Genomic DNA, 25,386 nt, shown 5'->3' on the forward strand with positions numbered 1-25,386 from the left:
GTATCAGGCACTTTGACAGGTACTGGGTATAAAATTAGGATGTATGTACATGATCTTGGATCTTAATCTACTATTTGGCACGAACAAAAATCTTAAAACTGTGCAATCACACAACCTTTTCTTATTTTTATAAACATTACTCTAATTTAGGACTTCTTCCCTATCCCTCACAAACACAGGAATTTATCATTCCCTGCACTGAGCTATTCTGAACCTTGAAGATATTTCTAATGCTATATTCTTTAACCCCACCTTAATTTTTTTTTAACATGTCTCATTCACCTACTCTAACATTCATCCACTCTAATATAGATTCTTTGCAATTAGATTTTATTTTAAGAGCCTGGCAAATAGTAAGTGCTCAGTGAATACTTACAAGAACGCAACAGGTTAAGCTGTGATACTGAAAAGGCAAACGTTTTGTAAGAGACTAGTGTGATAACAGAAGCAGTGCCCATCTTACTAGGAGTAAGAAAACTAATATTGGGCTTCTAATCTTGAAGGCAAAATCTAGAGAAACCAGACAGAAAGGACGTTAGTGACCAAAGAATAACATTAGTTCTAGGACAGGCTAGGATAAGAAGCAAAGGGACAAACTTAAAGGTAAAACTGTATAAATATAATCTTAATGGCATGCAATGACAAAATAGGAGCAAACCTCAAACAGGGGGGATAATAGCAAAACTGTGTTGGGTGCCATTTGCCACACTTTACAGTGGGCATATAATGGCTACATGTTTTGGGCATTCACCAACTGCCAGGCCTACCAGGCCTTATTTCATTATTATTTCCTTTAATCCTCAGGAGTTCTATAAGTAAATACTATTATTCTCCATACATAAAGAAAAGAATGTCCAGAGAATGAGTCATTTATCTGCCTGAGAACAAAGAGGTACTAGCAGCACAACTGTGATTTTTACCTCAAGTCTGATCCAAAAGTCTTTCAACCACTATGAAATAATTTCCCTGTATTATCTCAATTTAATACTCATAGCAACCCATGAGGTAGAAACTATCCTCATTTTATTTTAGATGAGGACACTGAGACCCTGAATTTAAATAACTTGCCCAAGGTTGCACACACTTGGTAAGAAGTAGAGGTGGGATTTGAACCTAGGACAATCTAGATAAAAAGCTGTACTCCATTACCATAATGCCTCACACAACTCTAGAATTCTGTCACTGATGAAACCAAGATCTCAGGTTCATTCTCCAAATATGCTGTTAAGATCATGAGCTCTTGGAGTTCCCATTGTGGCTCAGCGGGTTAAGAACCCAGCTAGTATCCACAAGAATGCAGGTTTGATCCCTGGCCTCCCTCAGTCAGTTGAGAACCTGGTGCTGCTACAAGCTGTGGCATAAGTTGCAATTGTGGCTCAGATCTGGTGTGGCTGTAGCACAGGTACTATTCAACCCCTAGCCTGGGAACTTCCTTCCATATGCTGCGAGTACAGCACCCCCCCAAAAAAAACAAACAAACAAAAAAAACAAACCATGATCTCTTGAGTTTCCTTCTCAGCTATACCATCTTTCCAAACTATTTTTTTTTTTGTCTTTTCTAGGGCCACACCTGCGGCATATGGAGATTCCCAGGCTAGGGGTCCAATCAGAGCTGTAGCCACTGGCCTACACCAAGAGCTACAGGAACGCCAGATCCGAGCCACGTCTGCGACCTACACCACAGCTCATGGCAACGCCGGATCCCCAACCCACTGACCGAGGCCAGGGATTGAACCCGCAACCTCATCATTCCTAGTCGGATTCGTTAACCACTGATCCACACGGGAACTCCCAAACTATCCTTTACCTGTATTCTCTACTCCCAAACTCTGCCTAATACTTAAGACAACAGATCTCAAATGATATCATCTCAGGACCCTTATACTCAGATACCTCAAAGAGCTTTCATTTGTGTGGGTTATACTCATTAATATTTACCATACTAGAAATCAGAACCAAGATTTTTAAAATAGTAACTCATTAAATATAATAAACCTAATACATGTTAACATTTTTATGAAAAGTAACCATTTTCAAAAACAAAGTAAAAATTTTTGAGATGAGTGACACTGTCTTACATTTTTACAAATCTTTAAGGCCTGACATGCTAGAAGACAGCTGGATTCACCTATCCGCTCTGAATTCAATTTATCAGGTATCACATGTCATTCTGTTAGACTCCAGGAAACTCCACTGCATACGGATAAGAGAATGACAATGAAAAGGGCAAATATGGTCTTAATATTTCCAAGAACTTAAGGTTTCTATAGCCACCTTATCCTGCCTCCCAAAATCTCCTTTTCTCAAGTAGAATAAAAATAAATTTCAGTTAAACCAACTTTAATTGGTTTCCACTCAATAAGGCCTCTACAAAAAGATTTTTAAATTATGATAAAATATTCCTCCAAAAGATACAACTAAACAGCAGATGTAGTAGTCAATATTAAGCTCTAAAAGAAGATTGGCATACCCATCTGCATCCGCAGTGCCCAGCCAATAACCAAGAGCCCATTAAGAAGTTAACTAGACTGCTGTTGAAATACAATTCTACCCTTGTGCATGTGCCCGATTACACGAGTGAATGTAAAACATAGTCAGAGAAGCCAGAGTGTTCTGCAACACCATAGGAAACTACCAATTTTATTTTATTTATTTATTTTTGTTTTTTTGTCTTTTCTAGGGTGACATATGGAGGTTCCCAGGCTAGGGGTCTAATCAGAGCTGTAGCCGCTGGCCTACGCCAGAGCCACAGAAACGCCAGATCTGAGCTGCGTCTGTGACCTATACCACAGCTCACGGCAACGCCGGATTCTTAACCCACTGAGCGAGGCCAGGGATTGAACCTGCAACCTCACGGTTCCTAGTTGGATTCGTTAACCACTGACGGGAACTCCTGGAAACTACCAATTTTAAAGGTCAAAAATGGTCAAATACTAGTGATTTCATTCAAGCCAATAAATTAACTCAAAATATAACCAATGAAGGTACACCAAGTATAGGTAATCTACAAATTTCAACTTGAAATAAATACAAATACTTCTTAGCTTAGAAATTTTAATTTCCATATTTTTAAGTCAAATATAAAGCTTAGGGCAAAAGAACATATTAAGACAAATATGACTTATGATCTAATCAGCAGAAGCTGAATGACCACTAACATGCAGGGCATTAAGTCAATCCATGATTTGTTTGGTGAAACCTCAAAAAATAAGGACAGGCCATCGATATTAACTGTTTCCTTAGCATGAGACAAGCACCAATTGACTAGTTTACACCACCAGCAATGATGGCTGCCAAGAGAAATCTTTTCATTTCTTTATTACCTTTTGACAGATTTTCCATAATCTACCCCTCTCTCTTTATAATCATAACTTTCTAGCTACCACCATGTAGTTGGAATTTTAGCCTTTTGAGGCAGTCAACACTTATTTTAGCTATCAATTCATGTATACAATCATTTGGGGAGGTCCAAAAATACTAGCAATCAGTACTGGCCCATACTTTAACTATAAAAAAGTATGTCACACATAAAATTTCCCCACTCCTATCCATCTAAACTCTCAATGAATCCCTATTATACATAGATGGAAGTCCCAACACTTTAAGAAAAAGCCCATGACTATTCACTGTCTCTTACATCCTTGCATCCTATTTTTCACAGCCCAAGTTGTATGTAACTTTACTGCACATACTGCTTCTCACTGAAATGTCCTACTCAGCCTGACAAACCCCTATTTAACCTTCAAAACTCAGCCCTACGACCTCTGAGATGACTCCCTCAAGTTTCCCAAGCAGAACTAGTTGCTCCTTCATTAGCATGCTCCAAATGCTTTGTATGTATATTCCTTATTATTGTATATAACCTGATGAGCACTTTCATTGCTTCCTTTGTCTGCCCTCCCCCTAATTTCACAAAATGCCTCCAGGCCATGAGGATAGTCATAACCTTTAAGCTTGGTGGCTCAACTTCTGATAAGCAGAGGCTTGATTTTTCCAGCTTAAGCTCTAGAGTCTGCCTAAGCTTAACTCAGAAGACAAGTTCTCAATAACTGAATTTTCATGTGTACTATTTTATAGGTTTTGATTGCTCTAAACTTTTTTCAAAACATTCTGATTATAAATTATCCTGTATTACAGAGCAATTGGGCAGAGCCCTCAAGCCCATTATAAAAGGGACCACAGACACAAAAGATACTATATCCAAGTTTAAAACAGAATCAGAGTCACAACTCCAACTACCTCAAATGTGACTTTTTAATATGGAGGGTTTCCACTTAAACACTGATATCCAAGTGATCTCTAAATCATTTTGCTCCTCTATGAAAAATATTTTGCCTCCATCCTTTGCTATAGGATAAAGATATACCTAACTTTTTGCTTGGTAAAGATAGTCCATCAAAATCTAGGCAGGACACACCTTTGCAGGTTCATTCCCCAATCACTCTCCTTGTTTCAGTGACATATCACCATTGGCCTTACCACAACACTTCTCACCTCAGTGCACCTACGATTCCTTTTGTTTGAAATGATCCCATCTGCCCAGTCTGACAAACACATATTCTGTATTGTTTTCTGTAAACTGCTCCCACACTTTCTACAAATGTAATTCTTTCTTCTCCTACAGCACTCTGTACACCTACTAAGTCTACAGACGAGAAGACAGGAACTGAGTATTATTCAGTTTTTAATTCTCAGGGTCCAATACTATGTTCAGCATATACTATTTTCTGCACATAACTTAAGTTACCAAGAAAACAAAAAAAATGAAGGGGAGGTAAAGTCCAGAGAAGGGTAATATTAAGGCAGCCTAAATTAGTCTCCATCTTACATGCAAATAACCTTCTTTTTTTGGCCACACCCTTGGCATGAGGAAGTTCCTGGGCCAGAGATCGAACCTGCACCAGGGCAGTGACTAGAGCAACAGCAGTGACACCAGATCCTTAACTCACTGTGCCACCAAAGAACTCCTACCTTCTCCTTTTCATTTACTTGTTCAAATACCAAAATATGGTGCATTCCATTGTACTCTAATGCACACAGGCTATGCATACAGTAAGTTTACAGTTTAACTTTTTTTTTTTTTTTTTGGTCTTTTTACATACAACCACACCTGAGGCATATGGAAGTTCCCGCCAGGCTAGGGGTTGAATCAGAACTGGAGCTTCTGGCTTACACCACAGTCACAGCAAGGCCAGATCTGAGGCCTGTCTGCAACCTACACCACAGCTCCTGGCAATGCTGGATCCTTAACCCACTGAGCAAGGCCAGGGATCGAACTCGAATCCCCACGAACACTAGCAGGGTTCTTAAGCTGCTGAGCCACAATGGGAATTCCAACAGTTTAACTTATTCAGCATTTCTTATTTTCACTTAGTGTTTTGTTACTTATACTACCTAGTGAAAGGGCTACCTTCCTCAAGTGAGTAGCAGATAAGGAAAGAAAAAAGTACATAAGTAAAAGATTTTGTGGAATCTAAGGATTTGAAAATTAAAATTGGAACTTTTTTCTAGACAGTAACGCTACATTCTAATTACAACAAAAGTATAAACAGTACACACTGGAAATCCAAGTCTTTTCTTCATTAAGACTGTATGTTCTTAACTGAACCTATTTTGACTTTTCCAAAGTGTTAAATACTTTAAAAGCAGGGCTTCCCAACCAGTGTACCTTATATATGGGAAAGTTACAGGTGTGCTAAAGAGGGTTCTCACCCCGTATGGCCCAAAAGCTATAGCGGTAAGCAGCCCTGACCATTTTTTCCCCCACATTTCAATCTGGTACTTGTTATTAGTTTTATACATTTAACTAACCTAGTTGTACCCATAAAGTTCCTTTTACACAACACAGTAATCTCTTGTTAATATAAGTGAATGAGTAGTGGCAAAAGCTAAATGAAGAGAGATGCCAGAGCAACAGCATTTGTTCTGTGGTATTACACCATTGGAGATCCATAACCAAGGGAAACATAAAATAGGCCATCAAAACAAACATGAAGTTGGAGTTCCTGCTGTGGCACAATGGGATCAGCAGCAATGCTGGGAGGCAGCAACCTGGGAGGCAGGTTCGATTCCAGGCTCAGCACAATGAAATAAGGATCCCCTGCTACCGCAGGTGCAGTTCTGATCTGAGCCCTGGCCCTGGAACTCTATAGACCACGGGGCGGCCAAAAAAGAGAAAAAAAAAAAAAAAAAAAAAAAAAAGAAATTAACACTGGACAATTGAAATGTCACAATTATACTGACAATATATTAAAGTAGAAGTTTATGAAAATACAACTCTTACCATTAGAAATTTCATGTATATTTAAGTGATTCCACAGGAATTTTAAGGTATATGATATAATACCATTGATTTATTTTTTCATTTTTAAAAGATTTATTGAAATATAGTTGATGTACAATGTTGTGATCAGCCTTGACCATTTATTCCAGTATGCCTTATATATATGATCCCTTTCTGTTATACTATGGTATGAAAGAGATTTGTGCTTTAAAGACTATAAAAAAGCTAATATGAATACAGTGGAATGCCTAAGCATTAACCAAAATGCATTAGGTATAAACCACAAGTACATTAAGCAAATTCCTACAGCGCCTTTATTTGTAGCCAGGACCAAGCAAGTTCTATAACTAATTTCATGTCTGTTCAAAAGGAAATAGTCTGAAAAGTTTTACTTTGCCACTGATTTAAGAAATCTGGGGGAAAAAAAAAAAAAAAAAAAAAAAAAAACCCTAAAAATCAAATAGGCTTTCAAAAGAGCTTATCCACATTTCATGTACATTACATTCTGAGTCTCAGAAAAAGACTTTTGTCCTTTGTGATACCCTCATTTTGTCATCTTTTCATTAAGCATCTTGCTCACCTACTGAGGACTGACCAGACTCAACCAGTTCAAGTAACTTCCATCCATTAAAACAAATCCCTCTTCCCTCCTAAAACTAACCTCCAGCAAGAACAGCACTTGTTCACGCATGCTAACACAAAACCCAGTCCTTTCCCTAACTGCATAATCTTGGGCAAGTTACTTTAACCTTCCTAGGCCTGTTTCCTCAACATCAGCTATTCAAATATTTTGTTTAAATCAAGTCTACTGGACTAGATCACTCGTCTAAAAATATTAAGCAATTTTTATTTCCAAAGTGATCATATTCTAAAGACTGCCATAATTACCCTGAGAGCAATTACAAAATAAGTCTTCAAAACCTTCTGATCAATGGACATAGCTCCTATACCCTACAAAACTGCTTAGGGATGGTAAATTCTAGCATAAAACAAAGTGCTAGTAAATGTCATTTTATTTTTCACTTGTTCATATTTTCTCTTCCTCTCCAAAATTAAAATCCCCAGGCACAAAGAGGCAAAAAGATTCCACACTAGCACTAATGGGACAATCCATGTGGAAAACAGGTAAGTATGGGAATTCATATTCAAGGAGACTAAATGTCAGCTTAACACAAGAAGTCCAAAAAGAACAAGCAAGATGACCATTCACAATCTGTAATTTGCAGTAACAGTTCAAGAAAAAGTTACAAGTGTTCATCAGCAGGCTCTTTGGGGAAGATGAAGGAGGAAAAGAGCCAAAGGTTTCCAAAGAAAATAATGATTTAGAAATAAATAGGAGAGATATGATTCTAGTTATCAGAAAAGACTGTTTCAAGTACTTAAAACCATCTCTGAGTCCTCAGCAGTATTATATGTCTTTTCATCTGGTTCTAAGTTCTTCTTTAACCATGTCATTCCTACCCCTCAAAATTTTTTCCTCAAACTGAGTTTTAAATATATTTGGGGGAGGAGTAAACAGTTGGTTTCCCGCTTTACCCTAACTGCGAAGTTCCACACTCCACCGCGCAATCCCACATAGCCCACTTCTCCAAAGTTGCCACCCATCCTGGCCGAGAGTCCTGGACACCAAGTCTCCTCCTAGAACGACCACAATCAGAGTCTAGGCCCAGGGAATCCCCCAACCTCGGCGCCCCCTGCGCGCCCCCGCCGTCAATCAACGCCCCCACTCCCCTACTCTGCGCGGGGGCGCGGCCTGAAGAGGCGTGGGATCGCAACAGCTGCGCGTCTAGGGACCCCCAACAGCCGCCAGCTCCTCCAAGCTGCAGGCCTGTTGCCCGCAAAACTCAAGTTCCTATGGCCCGAGCCCCCCGCGCTCCAGTCCTACCGAGCGGGGCCCGTGCGCTATCCGTGTGCAGGGAGCAGCGCCTGGCCGGGCCTCGGGTGCGTCTCGCTCACCTCTTGGGGTGCGCCGCCTTCCTCCGCCGCTGCCGCCGCCTCCTCCCTATGAGTGCAGCGGGGTCTGACCTGTGGAACCACCATACCAGTCCCGCCCGCTGCTGCAGCGCCGCCGCCGCCGCCGCTCTTCTGCCGCCTCAGTCGCCGCTCTTTGTTTCCCCTCTGAAATCCACCGCTTAAGCCGCCCGCCTCAGCCGCCCTGACGGGTCGCCACTACGCCCTCCGGCCTCCCAGCCTCCGGCCTCGCCCGCCTAACTGCGCCCACCGCTGTCTTCGCCTCCGCGCCGCCGACGTCGCCGCCACCGACGCCGCCGCCTCCTCCTCCGCGCCCCCCTAGTTTTCATTGAAAGCAAACAAGATCATGGCGGCGGCCGCCGTCCCCCAGCCAGCGAGCGCCCGGACCGCCGCCGCCGCTCCAACATCCCGGCCGCCCATTGGCTGCTGCCGCCGGGTGCGACCATTCAGCGTCCGGGGAGGTCTCTCTCCGCACGCCGCTTTCCTAGGCCCCGCCCGCTCGTGCCCCCCATACCCCTCCCCCCGCCACTGGAAGCAGTGAGCCGACCCAGCGCGCTTTGGGGCGGGCCTCCCTCTCCCCTTCCCGCTCTCCTACGGATTTCCTGCCTGGTAGCGCCTGATTTCTTAAGGCTCCTCCGTTTTTCAGCTAGGTTTTTTTTTTGTTTGTTTGTTTGTTTGTTTGTTTTTTTTCCCTCCAGCTGTTCACTCTTGTTCCTCTCTTCCCTCTTTTTTCTTGGTCTACGACTCTTCGTTTCGCCTGTCAGTCACATGGAAAACAAGGACAAGCTGATTCGAGACTTCAGTGGTAAACTGTTGCATGATTCTTCCTCCCTCAGCTATGCAGAGAAAACTAATTAGTGGCCTGTTTCAGGCCATTCATGATTACTCAGTCCAGTAAATCGAGGGACAGTTCCGGTGGTGGGATCCTAGCTTGGAGTAAAGTCTGCAGCTGTATTCGGAAATCAGGTGGTGATTGAAAATGAAAGGATAAAGGACTGGGCTGATCGATGGTGCACATTAGTTGGCTGGTGGTCCAGGCTCTGTGCTGGGGCCAGGGCAAAGCGATAAATCAGGCTCTAGCCTGCTCTGAGTAAGCGCACAGCTTAGGGTCAAGACTGTTTTGTTTTGCTTTTCTTTTTACAGCTGCACCAGCAGCATATGAAAGTTCCTAGGCTAGGGGTCAACCCACCTGAGCCACAGCCACATCAAAGCCAGATCCTAGCCAAGTCCACAACCCACACCGCAGTTCACCGCGATGTCAGATCCCAGGGATCCAACCCACATCCCCATGGATACTAGTCAAGATTGTTACCACAATGGAAATTCTTGGGCAAGACTGTTAAAACCTACTAGAGATGCATGTGGACGGGCAGGGCAGTGAGGAGAAAGGAATAGCTGTCTACTCACCATGGCAAACTAGGATGAGCCCCTGGCTCCTTCCTGGAAAATCAGCTCCGAAGAAATGAGAGGCAAATGGATTTCAGCAACAAAATGAGACACACACACACACCCCCAGCTGTCTTGGACTAGAGGATGTGGGAAATGGATGGCTTCTGTTGGGGCAGAGAAGAGCTGGAAGGGCAAGGAAAAGATTAAGAGACAAAAACTGTTTGAGTTCTATGCTTGCTTCTCCCCAGCATGGCCTTGGAATGGTCATTGCCTGCCATTTGCCAAGAAATCAACAGTGCCATCTCAGTCCTCTAGTGTCAGAGGACACTGGACAAGGGCAGGGCAACATGAAAGCTCATCAAGGGAAAGGGGTTGCAAAGAGCAAGTTTAGACTGACCTGCTGTCTGTGGGCATCCATCCCTCCACAGCTTCCAAGCCCTGAGTACTGTGCTTTACAAAGTGTCACCAGACCAAGGGGCCATTGTCATTCTCTGCCCTCCTTGTGTGTGCTGTGCCCTGGTAACCTTTACTACAGCCTGGAGAAAGAGGTGACTTACTTTTTGTAATTCATCTGCCCAGAAGGAGCTCCTTTTTGTAATTGAAACAATGTGTAAGGAGGCCAGGAAATCCAGCTAGCTGCATAACAAACAACTTAGTTGCATAAAACCATAAATGTATTATATCTCCTGATGCTAGGGCTCTGCTAGACAGTTCTAAGGGTCTCACTTGGGGTTTCTCATGCCTCTACTGAGATGGTAGCTAGGGGTTAGATGTTGGACACCTCTGTGTCCCCAATGAGGCCTCTCTGTGTAGTATCCCATCCTCTCACTTTTCTTTATGGCCTCTCTCCAGCAGGTTAGCCCAGACATCTCACATGACATCCCAGGGCTCCAAGTTCCAAGTAAGTGGAAACTACCAGAACTTTTGAAGAATGTCACAAGCCCAGTCCAGATTCAAGAGAAGAGGACATAAGCAATGCAGGAGCCGCATGAACATAAAGGGAGGGGCACACTTATTTGGGGCCATCTCAGTAGACTAGCTACCACAGGGAGGGAACCACTGGTTGCCCTGCCCGATACATCCTGTTCTTTCTGAATATCTGAAAAGAACCCCACCAAATGCCCTTCCTGATCCAGATTAAAGTGTTCCTCGTGTTAGGCAAGACTTCCTAGTACAAGTTATAAAACCCCGACTCAAACAGGCTTTATGCAGAAAGGGGTCATTTAGTATTCCAGTATCATTTAACTGAGAAGTTCAGGCATCTTCAGATGTCAACAAGGGTCAATCCAATCCCACTCCCTAATCCTCTGCTCCGTTTTATTCCCCTCTGGCCTCTTCTCACTGGCCATGTGACCAGGCACAAAAGATGGCTGTGTCTTTAGGCTTAGAGTCTACCAGCTCCAGCTGCAAAGCCATGTCTCATTTGCAGTTCACTTTATTGTGCTTCTCAGATAGTGCGTTATTTACAAAGTGAAAGTTTGTGGGAAACCTGCAAGTCTATAGGTGTCTTTCTCCAACATCATTTGCTCACTTCATTTCTCTATATCACATTTGGTAATTCTCACAATATTTCAAACTTTTTCATTGTTATTATATTTATTAGGGTGATCTTTAATTAGTGATGTTTGATGTACTATTGTAATTGTTTTGAAGTACCATAAATTGGCCCATATAAGATAACAAACAATGGGTAAATGCTGCATGTTCTGACTGCTTCACCAACAAGCTGTTCCCTTGTTTTTTCTCCTTTTCTTCAGGCCTCCCTAATTCCTAAGACACAATATTGAAATTAGGCCAATAAATAATCTTGCATTGGCCCCTAAGAGTTCAGGTGAAGGGAAGTGTCACATGTCTCTCCCTTTAAATCAAAAGCTAGAGATGATTATGCTTAGTGAGAAAGGGATGTCAAAAGCTGAGATAAGCTAAAAGCCAGGCCTCTTGAACCAAAAATTTAGCCAAGTTGTGAATGCAAAGGAAAAGTTCTTGAAGGAAACTAAAAGTGCTATTTCAGCGAACACATGAATGATGAGAGAGTGAAACAGCTTTATGCTGATATGGAGAATGTTCTAATGGTCTGGATAGAAGATCAAACAAGCCACAACTTTGAAGCCAAAGTCGAATCCAGAGCAAGGTCCTAACTCTCTTAAATTCTATAAAGACAGAGAAAGATGAGGAAGCTGCAGAAGAAAAGTTTCAAGTTAGCAGAGGTTGGTTTACAAAGTTGGAGGAAAGAAGCTGTCTCCATAACATAAAAGTACAAGGTGAAGGCACAAGTGGTGATGTAGAAGTTGCAGCAGGTTATCCAGCAGATCTAACTATGATAATGAATGAAGGTAGCAACACTAAGCAGTAGATTTTTAACGTGGACAAAATAGCCTTATATTGGAAGAAGATGCCATCTAGGACTTGCATAGCTGGAGAGGAGAAAATGCCTGGCTTCAAATCTTCAAAAGACAGGTGGACTCTCATTAGGGGCTGATGCAGCTGATGACTTGAAGTCAATGCTCATTTACCATTCCCAAAATTCTAGGGCCCTGAAAAATTATGCTCAGTCTACTCTGCCTGTCCTCTATAAATGGAACAACAAAGTCTGAATGACAGCATATCTATTTACAACATGGTTTACTGACTCTTTTAAGTCCATTGTTGAGAACTGCTGCTCAGAGGAAAAGAAAAAGGATATTTTCAAAGTGTTGCTGCTCATTGACAATGCATGTAGTCATTCAAAAGCTCTCAATGAGATTCATGTTGTTTTCATGCTTGCCAGCACAACATCCATTCTGTAACTCATGGGTCAAGAAATAATTTGGGGAGTGCCCGTCGTGGCACAGTGGTTAATGAATCCGACTAGGAACCATGAGGTTGCGGGTTCAGTCCCTGCCCTTGCTCAGTGGGTTAATGATCCGGCGTTGCCGTGAGCTGTGGTGTAGGTTGCAGACACGGCTCGGATCCTGTGTTGCTGTGGCTCTGGCATAGGCCAGTGGCTACAGCTCCGATTCGACCCCTAGCCTGGGAACCTCCATGTGGTGCAGGAGCAGCCCAAAGAAATAGAAAAAAAAAAGACAAAAAAAAAAAAAAAGAAAAAAAGAAATAATTTGGGGGGAGGAAAGAAAGAGTAGGATGGACTGGGAATTTGGGGTTTAGTAGATGCAAACTATTACATTTAGAATGGATAAGCAGTGAGATCCTACTGTTTAGTACAGGGAACTGTGTCCAGTCTCTTGAGATAGACCGTGATGGAAAATGATATAAGAAAGGGAATGTATATGTATGCATGACCGGCTCACTTTGCTGTACAGAAAAATTTGGTACTACACTGTAAATCAACTATAATTTTTAAAAAAGAAGTAATTTTGATTTGCAAGTCCCCTTATTTAAGAAACATATTTTGTAAGTCTGTAGCTGCCATAGATAATGAGTCCCTGGTAGATATAGACAAAATCAATTGAAAGCCTTCTGGAAAGATTCACCATTCCAGATCCCATTTGTGACTCATGAGAGGAGGTTAAAATATCAATGTTAATGGGAGTTTGAAAGAAGTCGATTCCAGACCTCATGGATGACTTTAAGAGGTTAAAGACTGGCGGAGGAAGTAACTGTAGATGTGGTGGAAATAGGAGAAAAAACTAGAATTAGAAGTGGCGCTTGAGGAGTTCCCCTCGTGGCTCAGTGGTTAACGAATCCGACTAGGAACCATGAGGTTGCAGGTTCCATACCTGGCCCCACTCAGCTGGTTAAGGATACTGCGTTGCAGTGAGCTGTGGTGTAGGTTGCAGATGCGGCTCGGATCCCACGTTGCTGTGGCTCTGGTGTAGATCAGTGGGTACAGCTCAAATTCGACCCCTAGCCTGGGAACCTCCATGTGCCATGTGTGCGGCCCTAGAAAAGGTAAAAAGACAAAAAAAAAAAAAAAAAAAAGAAGAAGTGGAGCTTGAAGATGTGACTGAATTGCTGCAATCTCATGGTGATGGTGAAACTTAATGGATAAGGAGTTGCTTCTTATGGACGAGCAAAGAAAGTGGTTTCTTGAGACAGAATCTATTCCTGGTAAAGATTGTTGAAATGACAACAAAGGATTTAGAATATTATACAAATGTACCATCTTACACCAGCCAGAATTGCCATCATCAAGAAGTCTACAAATAATAAATGCTGGAGACAGTGTGGAGAAAAGGTAACCTTCTTACACTTTTGGAGGGAATATACATTTGGTGTGACCATTATGGAAAACAGTACGGAGGTTCCCCAAAAAACTAAAAATAGAACTACCATAGGATCCAGCAATCCCACTCCTGGGCATCCAGGAAAACCAGAGAAAACCATAATTCAAAAGGATACATGCAACCCCAGTGTTCATTGCAGCACTATTTACAATAGCAAAGACATGGAAGCAACGTAAATGTCCACCACAGAGGAATGGATAAAGATGTGGTACATATATACAATGGAATATTACATAGCCATAAAAAAGAATGAAATAATGCCATTTGCAAGAACATGGATGGACCTAGAAACTATCATATTAAGTTAATCAGACAGTGAAAGACAAACATCATATGCTATCACATATGCTATCACCTGTATGTGGAATCAAAAAAAAAAAAAAAGGGAAGCAATGAACTTTTTTACAGAACAGAAATACTCACAGACTTTGAAAAACTTACCGTTACCAAAGGGGATGGGTAGAGAGCCGGGAGGGATGGATTGGGTTTAGGATTGGCATATGCACACTGAGGTATATGGAATGATTGGCTAATGGGGACCTGCTGTATAGCAAAATACTGTATCTACCCAGTATTGTGTGATAATCTATGTGGGAAAAGAATCTGAGAGAGAATGGGTAGGTGTATGTGTATGACTGGGTACTTTGTTGTACCACAGAAATGATCACAACCTTGTAAATTAACCATACTTCAATGCAACTTAAAACAGAATATTACACAAATTAGTTGATAAGGTAGTGACACAGTTTGAGAGGATTGATCCCAATTTTGAAATGATTGTTCTACTGTGGGTAAAACACTATCAAGTGGCATTGCATACTAGAGTTCATGAAAGGGAGTCCAATCAGTATGGCGAACTTCATTATTGTCTTATTTTAAGAAATCACCATAGCCACTCCAATCTTCAACAACCATCACCCTGATCAGTCAGCAGCCATCAACATCAAGGCAAGATCCTCCACCAGCAAAAAGATTATATCTTGTTGAAGGCTCAGGATGGTTAGCATTTTTTAGCAATAAAGTTGTTTTTTTTGTTTTGTTTTGTTTTTTTTTGGTCTTTCTGTTTCTTTAGGGCCGCACACACAGCATATGGAGGTTCACAGGCTAGGGGTCCAGTCAGAGCTGTAGCTGCTGGCCTATACCAGAGCCACAGCAACATGGGATCCAAGCCATGTCTTTGACCTTCACCACAGCGCATGGCAATGCCGGATCCTTAACTCACTGAGCGAGGCCAGGGATCGAACCTGCAACCTTGTGGATACTAGTGGGGCTCATTAACCGCTGAGCCATGATGGGAACTCTCCGCAATAAAGTATTTTTTAAATTAAGGTATGTACAATTTTTTTAGACATAGTGCTACTGCACACTAAATAGACTACAGTATAAATACAACTTTTATATACACTGGGAAACCAAAAAATTTATGTGACTCATTCTAATGCAGTGTTCCTTTAGTGCAGTTGTCTGGAACTGAACCCACAATATCTCCAAGGTTTGCCCATAAATGTTTCTTCCCCCTAAGATAAAACCACCTATTTCATTGTTATAAAAATAATTTGTGATCACGTTGTTTTTTTAAGTAAGAACTAGGAATTCTCTTGGGGTGCAGCAAATTAAGGATCCAGTATTTTCACTGCAATGGCTCGGGTTGCTGTTGTGGTGCAGTTTCGATCTCTGGCCCAGGGATTTCTGCATGGCTGGGGCATGACCAAAAAAAAAAAGTCTAAACAACAGGCATGAAGAAGAAAGTGAAGGGTCTCATCCCTGGCCCTACCCTAACCACACTCCCCAGAGATTTGAATTGATTACAATGCTTTGGCTTTAAATAACAAGAAAGTGAGAAGTGAGGAAGGGAGGGAAGACAGAAAGAAAACAAAACCAAACCATCCTCAAACATGCTTATTGAATAGGGATACTTATTAACTCCCATGACTGAAAGTCCAAATGTAAGGCAATCTTTAGGGTTGTTTGACTTAAGGTCTACAGGCAGGTCACTGATACTCTCATGGGCAAAAAATGTTTTGTTACCTTCCTGCTTATTATGGGAAATTGGGTATTGAAGTGATGACAGGAGCTGAACTAGGAGGGAAATCTGAAAGATTTTTCCATGGAAATTAGCCTTAAAAAATTAGGGCAAGCAGACTCTTGTTTGAGGTAGGTAAAATGAGGCCTATTAAGTTTCCAAAACTGACATTATCCACAAAATGTCCAAGCCCCCACAAAACCCTGGTGGGCAAGCAGGGGAATGGTGTTCATCTTTAAGACACCTATCTAGGAACTTCATCTGGACTGATGGCCCTCTGTGTGGCTCCTCTGCCTCGATGAGCAGTGGGTCAATCCAGAACCCTCTGTGGGGTCTCCGCAGGGAATCTCAGCGGAGTTGGAGGCAAAAATCTGAAGAGATGCAGAGGAGGCATGTCCTTTCGGAGATGGCTGGGGCATGGGGCTTTATTGGGAGAAGCTGAGCTAACATAGGTCCCAGGTTTTTTCATTCATGGGTCACTCTCTGAATTTATCTGGTTTCATTCAGTTGAAGAATGGGAACCTGACTTGAAATAATTTAGGTGGAAATAGAGTGTATCAGCTCAGGATAATAATAGCTGCTCTAATAAACAGATACAAATTTCTTCCTCATGTAAAAATCCATTCAGTAGGTGATTTTTCCTCCTAGTAGTGATTCAGGGACCTGCACCCTTTCCTCTTACAGCTCTGTCATCCTCTAGGCAGGGGTGCTTATTCTGGGGTCCCATGTACGCACAAAAGATCTGTGGATATAGGCCAGGGAGGAGCGCTGTGAACCCAGACAGTCAAGTTTAGCTTTTCCTTCTATTTTGAATCTAGATGAAAAATCCCAGTAGAATGAATGATACCTCTGACTATCACCAGTGGAAACCTCATATTTTCATATCCTACCACAATTGTAGGAGAGAGGTATTTTTCCCTCAATTTCATTTTTTCTTTTTTAAATTGAGGTGCATTTACATAACTTAAAATCAACTATTTTAAGTACATACTTCAGTTATATTTACTACATTCACAAGGTTATGCAACCACTACCTCTCTCTATTTCTAAAACAATTTCATCATCCTAAAAGGAAATGTTGGGAATATCTAGAAATATCATTTTCACTCATTTACTACTTTGAAAATATAGTAGGTATTAATTAGACCCACCAGTAGAATTTGTTACGTAACGTGCTATAAATGCACAAATATTATTAGGTCATAATACTTTATTTTGGTAACTCCATTTCAGTGTAACTGGTTTCCTTTATAATCTTATGTATTTTATTTTATGCTTTTAAAAAACATTAGTCGCAGCAAGAGGATCTGTCAAGAGGGCTCCTGGCATTAAAAAAAAAAAAAAAAAAAGCATAAAGACCCCCTGGCCTTGTTTTTGGAGCTCTCTGCACCTACTGATAAAGATGGGGAGAGACAGGGAGAAAGCACAAGTTCCTCTTAACTAGTTCAGCCTAAAGTCACTCATAGTACTTCTCTCACTCCATTGGCAAGAACTAGTCACATATCTCCACCAAATGTGAAGACTTGGAAAAGATTTTCACAAGCTTGGAAATAACCTACCCAATTCTATCCATGCAGCTGCTTCTCAGCAACATATCTGTACAATGGAAGGAACAGAATGAATTTTTTGACGAGTTAAACATCTCTGCCACAGTTTACCCCTGTGATTACCAAATATCCCCATTTATACATCTTCCAACAAATGGCACCTACTCTTCCTGTCTCCAAAGAAGGCCCCATGCATTGCTCCATCCTTCTCTTAGCCCTTCTTCTATCCCGCTGCCTAGAATATGGAGCTGCTGTCTTGGTCCATGAGCATGAGACCCAGGATGTCAAAATAAGAAAGGGAAATGAGGAAGTTCCTGCTGTGGTGCTGTGGGTCAATGATCCGACTCATCTCCATGGTGTTGCTGGTTCTATCCCCAGCCCAGCACAGTGGGTTATGGATCTGGCATTGCTGCAGCTGTGGCATAGGTCACAGACGGGGCGTGGATTCAGTCCCTGGCCTGGGAACTATCATGTGCTGTGGGTACAGCCAAAAAAGGAAAAGAAAGGGAGCTGGAAGAAGCCTGGTGTCTTAGCATTTCGTGGAGCAGCCACCGCACCAGCTCTAGGCTGAATCCCTCCGTAATCATAGTACATAATTGGCAGGAGATAAGATTGATGCCCTGCCACACAGAAACCAAAAGCTTGCTGGCAGAAAGTAGATTAAGAGTGGTGCCTTACAAACTAAGTTGATTAGTTAAAAAATGGCCTCAGATTCATTACACTGTGAAATTGGGTAATGAGCAGACCACAAAGGCAGATGACCCCAGTCTTAAAATTTAAAAACTATGTCTACGCAACCATCTTTGGTTATGGGTATTTTCACATGGAATTAACAGGATGAGAAGAGAATGGAAGCCTACTAGGATTTTAGGGAAATATCAAAGGATCACCAATATGGCCTACAATCCCAGAATTATTTAACCTCGAAAGCAATGCCGTCTCCCAAACCTGCACTGGCAGGAAGCAGATGCTTTAATGCCCAAGTCTAATATGACATGAAAGAAAACATAACCTCCAGAAGGCAAAGACAAAGCTTTAGAAGCCAGTGGGCAAAAGGCTGCCCGGTGTGTTGACCAATTTCTCAATTTCCAGAGAAGTGAGACTCTGGTGTCCTAGAAAACCAAGTGGGCAAGAACAAGTGGCTGTTGTAGATCTACAATCCTCCCACTTTCTGGATTGTATTTGTTTATTTGCTACACTTCTCCTATTTCTACTGATAATCACATATTCAGTGTGTTGGAGACAGGTGTCTTTTAGTTCCTAAGTTACTGGACAACAGAAGCTATATTGGGACCTGCTGGTTACTCTGCCCTATACCAGCCCCTAGGTCGCCCCCCTTGGAGACAGGATGGAAGTGCTCTGTTTATGGGAAGAAGGGTGCACAGGTATATATAGGAGGCAAAGGGATAAGTTGTACCAGGACGGCAGGAAAACTTTTTCCAAAATAAAGATGACATTTCCCAGCGGCTCCTTACTTGCCAGTATTCTTAGCGTTGAGTGGGAATAAATATGTAGAAAATCCTCTGTTTTACTCTCATCAGAGAACAAACCCCTCATCGGAGTGGGGAGGGGCAGATATCTGGCTGAGCAGAATGGGGGAGAGGATCTGAGATCTAATTTCCTCTCAAGGTGCTTTCTCCCATCCTTCTAGTTTTATGGGCCCCTACATTTAAAGAGTATAACTCCTCAGGTAAAGTTGCAGCTGATGCCAGTTTCTGAGACTTAAAGATTCTGAAGTTTTGCTTTGTTTTGTTTCATTTGTTTTCCTTCACAGGAGTCCCCTTCCTCTTAAATTTTTTTTTCATTTTCCAATCTTTATAGATTCACATGAAGTTGCAAAGAAATGTATAGGGAGGTTCCCATGTGCCCTCCACCCAACTGCTCCCGATATTTATATCCTGCATAACTACAGAGCAATATCAAATTCAGAATATTGACATTATGTACAAACCATTGAGCTTATTCAGATTTCACCTGTTATGCATGTGCAATTTTTTTACATGTGTGGCTTCATGGAACCAACAATGTAATCCAGATACGTAATTGGGAGTTCCCATCATGGCGTAGTGGAAATGAATCCGACTAGGAACCATAAGGTTGTGGGTTCGATCCCTGGCCTCACTCAGTGGGTTACGGATCTGGCAGAGCCGTGAGCTGTGGTGTAGGTCACAGACATGGCTCGGATCTGATGTTGCTGTGGCCGTGGTGTAGGCCAGCAGCTGTAACTCTGATTGGATCCCTAACCTGGAAACCTCCATATACCTTCAGTGTGGCCCTAAAAAGCAAAAAAAAAAAAAAAAAAAAAAAAAAAAAAAAAAAAAGGCAGAAAAAAAAAAGATACGTAATTGTACCATTTTTGCTGAAATATCTGCCTCTGTACATCAACGCCAAATAGTAACTCAGAGACAGAGTTGGAGGGAACAGAAAAAGTAGCTCTGTCAGGCAAAGAACACAGCAGGCTAGTGTCTCAGGGACTGTGCCACTACACACTCCTGCCCTTGGAGTGAGTAGTGAGGGGCCTTATAGTGTTTGAAGTGCAGGGCATGATCAGTTCATGGACACTTTCCTGATTGGTGAGTGGTGAGGTAATTGGGAGCTGGCATCATCAAATTTCTGGTTTCAACCAGGCTGAGGTCTATGTGCTTATAGGCAGCATACAGTTGACTTCTTCCATCCAGTGGGGGCTTCAGCACCTGCAAAAGAGCTCCAAGGACATGGCTTAGAATATTATCTCAGAATATTATCAGAACTAACTTAAAGGTTCTTGACTTTGTTGAATGGCTAAATTATCATTATTCTGTCTTGCTTAACTGTTTTCCTTTTTCTCTGTATTTTCTCAGTTCTCTGATTAAATTGATTTTTTGATTAAAGTTTTTCTATAGACAAAAAGGCAGGTGGAGGACATGAGTGGGGGTCCACTCTGGGAAGGCCTCACAGGGTCCTGCTCAGTTATACTATCACCTCAGTCTCCCCGTGCTCCCCTGTACAGTCCTATCCTTCCCCTCCCCAGCCAGCCCTAGCCTCTGTAATTATGTTCTTTCACAAATGTTGTATAAATGGAATTATGCAGTATGTATCCTCTCAAGATTGACTCAGTGCAATTTCCTTGACATTGGAGATGTTGCATGTTTCAATAGTTCCATTCTTTTTAATTGCTGAGTAGCATGCCATGATATGGATGTACCACAGTTTCTTTAGCCATTCGTCAGTTGAAAGATATTAGGGTTAGACATTTCTAGTTTGGTACTATTATGAATAAAGCTGCTGGAATATTCGCGTTCGAGTTTCTGCGTGAATACAAGCTTTCATTCCTTCATGCTGGAGGCCCTAGAATGTTATCACTGGTTCATACAGTAATTTTATTTTTTACTATATTTTTATTTTTAGTTTAATAGGAAATGCCACACTATTTTCCTGAGTGGCTGTATGTTTTAATGGGCGAGATATGGTGAGGCCAACACAGGTCAAGAGAGAAAAACTAGAAAGAATTTTAGAGTCTGTTACTCAAAGTTCAGTGTGGGAGAATACAGCCCTTCACACAGGGCCACACAGGGAAGCACTGGTGTCAGAGGAGGCAGAGGGAAGGGGGAATTGTAGACAAACCCTTTTGCTGTCATTTCTCCAGGAAGGAATGGCCAAGGCAAGGTAAACAGATTCAGCACTGGCTAATCTGAATGATTTCAGTAAGTAATTGGGCATAGGGACTCTCCTTGGTTGTCTAGTACCTGGCCTTGGAGCGATTAAAGCAAATGGTTAGTGGCTAGGAGTATGAAAGCCCAATAAAGGAAAAAGTTGGGAGTATGGGCCTAATTGGCTGCTTGTCAAGGAGAACGAACCATGGGCCTCTAGCCATGGCCTCAAAACTGGATCAAGACAGCACTTTTTTTTTTTCTTTTGAGGGCCACACCCGCAGCATATGGAGGTTCCCAGGCTCGGGGTCTAATTGGAGCTGTAGCCACCGGCCTACACCACAGCCACAGCAATGCCATATCTGAGCTGCATCTGCGACCTACACCACAGCTCACGGCAACACCGGATCCTTAACCCACTGATCAAGGCCAGGGATGGAACCCGCAACCTCATCGTTCCTAGTCAGATTCGTTAACCACTGAGCCAAGACAGGAACTCCTTATTTTTCTTTTTAAAAATTGTTTTGGCTATTGTAGGGCCTTTCCCTTTCCATCTAAAATTTTGAATAAGCCTTTCTATATCTTTAAAATACATTTTGCTGAAATTTTGATCAGGATTATGGAAAATCTGTAGATCAATTTGGGAAGAATAGCATCTTTGCTGTGTTGAATGTTTCAAATCGTGAACAAGATATGTCTCTTCAATTTCTGATTTCTTTCACCAGAATTTTACATTTTTTTTTTTTTTTTGTCTTTTTGTTGTTGTTGTTGTTGTTGTTGCTATTTCTTGGGCTGCTCCCGCGGCATATGGAGGTTCCCAGGCTAGGGGTTGAATCGGAGCTGTAGCCACCGGCCTACACCAGAGCCACAGCAACGCGGGATCCGAGCCGCGTCTGCAACCTACACCACAGCTCACGGCAACGCCGGATCGTTAACCCACTGAGCAAGGGCAGGGACTGAACCCGCAACCTCATGGTTCCTAGTCGGATTCGTTAACCACTGCGCCACGACGGGAACTCCACAATTTTTTTTTTTAACAGCTACATCTGTGGTACATGGAAGTTCCCAGGCTAGGGGTCAAATCTGAGCTGTAGCTGCCGGCCTACACCACAGCCACAGCAACACCATATCTGAGCCGCGTCTGCGACCTATATACCACAGCTCACTGCAACACCGTATCCTTAACCCACTGAGTGAGGCCAGGTATGGAACCTGCATCCTCATGGATGCTAGTCAGATTTGTTACTGCTGAGCCACAACGGGAACTCCTAATATTGCTTACTTCTGTTTCTAGCTTTTTTCCCCCTTAAAGATATATTTGTCAGAATTTTGTCTATTTTACTTACATTCAAAAAGCAGTTATTTATTGGGACTATTTTTGTTTCTTATTTCATTGATTTCTTTTTTATTTTTATTAATTTCCTCCTCTTATCCTCTTGTTATTTATTATTTATTTTCTTTCTAGAAGTAAATGCTTAGCCCACGTGTGTATGTCCTGTATAGCTTTATTTATGGACATTGATTTTAGAATCTTATAGAATGTTCATGTGTTGCAAAATAGAATTCTTCTTTTGATTTTTTTCCAACCATTTGAAAATGTTAAAATGGTTCTTAGCTATAGACCCTACAAAAGAAGAGAGAATACTAGTTTAAAGAGTTTGGTGACCCCTAACTTAGTTAACCAGTTCTCAGTTAATGAGCATTTAAATTGCTTCTAATCTTTTGGTGCAACTTATAATCATGTACATGTGTTGCTTCATATGCATGCAAATGCCTTTTTTTTAATTAAAAAAATTCTTTTTTGTCTTTTGTCTTTTTAGGGCTGCACCTATAGCATATGGAGGTTCTCAGGCTGGGGGTCTAAAAGGAGCTTTAGCTCCTGGCCTACGCCAGAGCCACAGCAACACCAGATCCAAGCCGCATCTGAGACGTACATCACAGCTTACAGCAACGCCACATCCTTAACCCACTGAGCAAGGCCAGGGATTGAACCTTCATGGATACTAGTTAGGTTCATTAACAACTGAGCCAATACAGGAACTCCACAAATGCTTTTATTTTGATAAAGATTGCTAAATTGCCCTTTTAAGTCTGCTAGTGGATATGTCCACTGTCAATGGATAGAAATGCCTGTGTCCTCGCATTAGCTCCATTGTTTTCAATTTTCTTTTTCTTTCTTTTATTTTATAATTTCTTTTTTTTTTTTTTTTTTTTTTGCCACAGCCACAGCATGCAGAAATTCCTGGGCCAGGGATCATACCTGCACCACAGCAGCAACAGAGCTAGTTAACATCCATTAGCATACATGATGTTTTAAAATGAGAACTTTTAAGATTTACTCTCTCAGCAACTTCAAATATATAATACAGTATTTGTCCACCCTCAACCCCTACCTTTGGCAACCACCAATCTCTTCTTTGTATCTACAAGCTTGTTTATTGCGGGTTGTTTTTTTTTTAAGATTTCACAGACAAGCAAGATCATAAGGTATTTACCTTTCTCTGACTTATTTCACTTAGCATAATGCTTTCAAGGTCCATCCATGTTGTAGCAAATGGCAAGGTTTCATTCTTTTTTATGGCTTAATCATATTTCATTACATATACATATATATATACACACACACAGATGTATACACATGTAATACATATATATGGATATATACATATATAGTATATATACCACATTTCTTTATCCATTAGCCCATCAATGGACATCTCCTTTTCTGTTAGGGACTCATAAGCCTTTATGCCTTCACTCTCATGTTATAGGGTTTTGGGAAAATAGCAGACACCCAGCCAATGCACACTCCTGGGTCAGTTGCCATTTGGAAGCTGCCATTTCCAGCTTCCAAAATTATATTGCTACTATTCCCTCTTCTTGTCTCCCTCCCCATGCTTGTAGGTTTGTCTTTAAGTAGATATGCATGACTGATATATGTATATGCATAACTGTATATACGTGTGTGTATATATATACACACATATACGCACAGTTGGTAAAATAGTTCCCTTCTGGTTGGTAAGCAGATGTTGCCCTGAGCCCTCAAATGTCCCCCAAAGTCCTTTTTACTTCACTGAGACTGCCAGTCTCCCTACCCCGGATCCATCAACTAATGGCTAAGGCCTGACTTAGCAGAGTGGCCTCCAGAGCCCACCCTAGCCTTAGGTGGCCACAGTCTTCCTGCCTTTGACTATCCTGAGTGTTGCTCTTGTTTGGGAGGGTGAAGAACCACATGAATGTGGCTGATCCTGGTTTGAAGAGGCTTTCAGGATTCCTGAGTGACCTTGACTACCAGTCAGATTTTCAAGCCACTGGAATTAATGATAGGGCTGGGGTTCAGTCAGACCTGGAGTCTAACCCTGACTCTTCTACTGCCCAGATCTGTAATTTTGGAGATGTAACCTTTACTCTATGAGTCTCAGTTTCCTCATCAGTGAAATGGGGATGAGGATATTGTGTGTAAAGACTTTTGGGGAAAATTAGAAGAGACAGTGTGTGTAGCAAGCCTAGCCCATGTCCAAGAAGGGTAACTGGTAACCTCCCTTCAGGAATGCATGTAAATCACCTTATGACCGCCAGATGGGGCCATTGGAATCAGTAAAGAAGAGCACCTGCACCAGACTTGGATGGGCATCTGCATCTCCTAAGTTATTTTTTCTTTAAGATAATAACCCCCCAGGGAGAGAAAATCAGAACGTCTTTGGGTATCATCTGTATTTTAACAAGTGATTTTAGTCCACATTATGAAAGTCTAAGACCCCTTGAGAGTGCATGGGGTAAGGTGGTCCAGGCCTCCCTCCCTCCCAGAAAGTAGCATCCAGCAAACACAGGTACATTTTATTGAGGGATTGAGATGGATTTCAAAAACTTGAAAAATAATTTGCAAGCCTTTCAAAACAGCAGCATCAATTTACATAGAGGAACCTATATTTCTTCTATGTGTATTCTTATTTTGAGTAAACTAAAAGAAGTTTGGGGTTTTAAAATTTTTTTTCTCCTCTAATTCAAAATGCATTGTCAATATAGCCTCTTTTAAAAAAAGTCTGCTAGGGTTAAAAAATAAGATGATAATCAGAGGCCTCTTTAAGTCTGAAAGCCCTGGTCTAGAATGCTGACTGGGTTTCTGGCTGTTGTGACATCACCCTAATAGAGGATGCAGAAGGAAAAGCAGGACCCAGGGCTGGGCAGGGGGTTGGGAGAGTGAGCCTATTGGATTCATGTGGGCATCAAGAGTGGCCCCTAGCCATAGTGCCTGGATCCTACTCAGAGGCCTCTGGGGCTTCTTGGGCCCTGTACGATCACCCAGTGTTTGAGAGCC

At 41.9% G+C, this 25,386-nt stretch overlaps 1 protein-coding gene across 3 annotated transcripts in view; it reads right to left on the minus strand.

The window, feature by feature from the left end:
- Window positions 1-8,647, minus strand: part of CNOT6 (CCR4-NOT transcription complex subunit 6) — a 71,283-nt gene extending 62,636 nt beyond the window's left edge. The window contains exon 1 of one of the 3 annotated variants that reach the window (XM_013994856.2): window positions 8,240-8,642. The gene's annotated coding sequence lies outside the window, so the exon portion shown is untranslated. Of the gene's footprint in view, window positions 1-8,239 lie in introns of all 3 variants that reach the window. The other 2 variants (XM_013994859.2, XM_003123627.5) reach the window with 2 other exon arrangements.

The sequence above is a fragment of the Sus scrofa genome, chromosome 2 (assembly GCF_000003025.6).
Source record: "Sus scrofa isolate TJ Tabasco breed Duroc chromosome 2, Sscrofa11.1, whole genome shotgun sequence".
Classification (NCBI taxonomy): Eukaryota; Metazoa; Chordata; class Mammalia; order Artiodactyla; family Suidae; genus Sus; species Sus scrofa.